This window comes from Octopus bimaculoides, chromosome 15, assembly GCF_001194135.2.
Source record: "Octopus bimaculoides isolate UCB-OBI-ISO-001 chromosome 15, ASM119413v2, whole genome shotgun sequence".
Classification (NCBI taxonomy): Eukaryota; Metazoa; Mollusca; class Cephalopoda; order Octopoda; family Octopodidae; genus Octopus; species Octopus bimaculoides.
The window spans coordinates 55974562-55977943 of record NC_068995.1 but is presented as its reverse complement, the minus strand read 5'-3'; the positions used below and the strand labels follow the sequence as shown (position 1 = coordinate 55977943).

Below are 3382 nucleotides of genomic sequence, written 5' to 3'. Positions count from 1 at the left end.
ATGTGTGTGTGTGTGTGTGTGTGTGTGTGTGTGTGTGTGTAAATACATGGATGTGAAAGTGTGCGCGTATATATATATATATGTATATACATACACACACGCATATTCATGCAAACATATACACACTCATGACACGCTACTAACCACACATTCACAATAACCACACAGCATGTGTGTGTGTTTGTATATGTATGCGTGTGTGTGTGTGTATATATATATATATATATATGGCGGTTGGTTGGACAAAAGACTAGAGCGGTGATTGTACCAACTTGTCTTTTGCTGTAAGTTCGAGTCACGCCGGAATCAACCAACCTCTGATATGTTGTGTCTCTGTGGTCGATGAATAAAGTACCAACCAAACAATGGCATTAACTACATTTATCTCGGAATCGGTTGCACAATATTGTGAGAGTTTTGAGGTAGAGCCTTATAACTTGTTCTTATCTAGTATGCTGCAAAACCGTCCAAGACACCAGACAGCGTGACCCAATCCTCCAATAATGATACACCATATTTGAGGACATAAGAAAAAAAAAAAAAATTAAAAAAACGCACAGGCGTATTAGATGCACCCCATTTCTAACTGAATATTCAGAAGAAAACAGTTTTAGAACATAAAAGCAACGCTCCTCACCCTTTTGTGCTCTAAAAACCAGTTTCATGCGAGACAATTTTTCCACAAACCAGGGTGTCACGTGCATAATAAAACACATTAAAGTGCATAATATATATTTAATAATGCAAAAATAAGCTGCAGACTGCAGTCAGTAACAGAGAAATAAAATTTTAAAATTTATTCTTTCAATGTGACCAGGTACCAAGTGTCTGGGAAGCAAACTTTTTACCATACAGCCACATACTTCAAAAATTATTTCATAGGTGCAGACGTAGCTGTGTGGTAAGATGCTGGCTTCCCACCCACACGAGAACTGTCCAGCAGCTGAGTGACATCTTGGGCAAGTGTTTTAAGCTATAGTCCCGGGTCGACCAAAGCTCTATGTATTTATATGAAGCTGCAGGATGTTACTCACGCACTCAGTCATGAGTCCACTGCATCGTAGAGCAGAAACAGCTGTAAGCCAATGAAAGTCATAACATAACCGTCGTTTTTTCCCGGTGTCATCTCTTTTACTTCTCTCACGTGATCGACCATGCTATCAACTGTTGTAACGCATCGCTGGTCACAATGCGCTTTTGCATTGTTTTAGCTTTCAAATGACGTCACCCCGCTGGCTAGGCGAGAAGGCCAACAACCCCGCCCACTGATCGAAGAAGTGTTTTGCTCAAGAACACAACACACCGCCTTGTCAGGATGTCGAGCCCACAATCTAGCCATCGTGAGTACAACAGCTTAACCACTAGGCCACGTGCCTTTACATTATATAAACGTGTGTGCGTGTGTTTATGTCTGTTTGTTCCCCCACCCCACCCGTCATCGCTTGACAACCGATGTTGGCGTGTTTACGTCTCCGTAACACAAAGGTTCGGCAAAAGAGACGGATAACATAAGTACTAGGCTAACAAAGAATAAGACCTGGAGGCGATTTATTCGACTAAAAAGGCAGTGCTCCAGCATGGTCGCAGTCAAATGACTGAAACAAGTAAAAGAATATATAAATGTTCTGAAAACTATTCACAGCCTTGGATTTTTTAAATCTCATTCTGTTAATTATATATATATATATATATATACATATATATATATATATACAGTTTCCCGGTTGAGCATATTTGCTCTCCAGACATAGTTTAAATCTATACTTGTGGTTGTCTACGCACAAAGATAATAGTTTTAAATTCACTGGCATTTTAACTTAATAAGTACACCTCGTGTTTTGCGAAGTCTGTTTCGAGAGAGTATAAAATTAAGTTCCATCCAAACTTCTTATATTTGTCCTCCGGCAGAAGACAGTTCTGCTTTATATTCTGCCCACCAATGATAAAAAAAAAACAAAAGCAGAAAAAATATCGTACGTGTTCCGGATGTGTATTTTTATTTTAATATGTAAGCCTTGAGTTAGTTTTAATTTCAGCAAGTCTTCATAATATTATGATAATTGATATTATCATTCTTTAGTTCTTCTCGAGCAAATCAACTCAGGCGGAGTTAATATCACGAGATACCTTTATTCGATACACTAATTCATCAGTAAATAGCTCGACCATATATGTACATACGAACAGAGAAACAGACAGTCACACGCATCTCTCTCACTATATATATATATATACACACACACACTCACACACAACCTAGTCTCAAATTGTACGTATTTAATTTTTTTTATCAATTACAGAATAACACCATCTTTCATTAGTACGGGACTAAATACAACGTAGGATTTAACTTATATACACACGCGAACATCAGATTCTGCACGTTTCGTCTGTGCAGTTGACTCATTGCTCAATTTGCTTTTAGCCGTTGTCATGTAGATCAGGTTGCGACCTGGTATGCATTTTCAAATACTACAGTTATTTTGGGTTTATATTAAACAGGGAAAATATTTGTGCGGCAAATATTTCTATTGCAAAGAAAAAAAGAAAGAAAGAGACTTACCATTATGTCGGAGCAGAAATGTTTATGTAACGCATTCTATTCATGTGATGATAGCAATTGGAATACTATGAGTGATTATTGGCATGCGTGAAACGTTTGTCTGAAATGTAAGAAAGTGTGCACGTGAAATAAAAGACAAAAAAGTAAAGTATCATTTTTATGTGGTTTGGAAGCGATTGCAAACTCTAGAAACGTTGCTGTGATAGAAATGTTTCTTATTCCATGGATTGGGGGCTGGAATCAAAACTGCATTCCTTCTTCCAAAGGTCTAAGCAAAATCTTTGATTATTTTTTTATGTGAAAAATAGTTGTTTTAACATAGGCAAAAGTCTAGAAGATTGATGGAAGGCAGGGCTATAGCTTTTTATATCAATCCTTGTACTTGATTGGGACTTTATTTTATCGACCCCGGCGGAACGAAAATCAATGTCGACTTCGGCAGGATTCAATCTCAGAGTATTACATATGGCGGTAACTAAGTTGTGTTCAGATGTAGAAATTAAACCAACATTTGAGAGACATTTTTTGTATTTTTTTAATTTTTGCTCGTTTCAGTCCCTGAACTGAGGTTATGCTGGGGCATTGTCCTGGAGGGTCTAGTCGAGCAAATCGCACCTCAGTACCTATACTTTAAGTATACTCTATCAGCCTCTTTCGGTGAATAACTAAGTCACGGGGACGTAAGCAAACGAACAGAGCTTTTCAAGTGGTGGGGAGGGGCTCAGACACACACACACTCATATACACGGGCTTTCGCACAGTTTCTCTCCACCGAATCCACTCACAACATTCTTTTGAATTAAATACTTTTACTGGTGT

General features: G+C 38.1%; 1 long non-coding RNA gene across 1 annotated transcript in view; it reads right to left on the bottom strand.

Moving 5' to 3' along the window:
• LOC128249522 (uncharacterized) overlaps window positions 1-3382 on the bottom strand; it is a 162794-nt gene that overhangs the window by 119133 nt on the left and 40279 nt on the right. Inside the window, exon 2 of the long non-coding RNA XR_008265650.1 lies at window positions 2564-2663. This is a non-coding gene — a long non-coding RNA (uncharacterized LOC128249522). The remainder of the gene's footprint in view (window positions 1-2563; window positions 2664-3382) is intronic.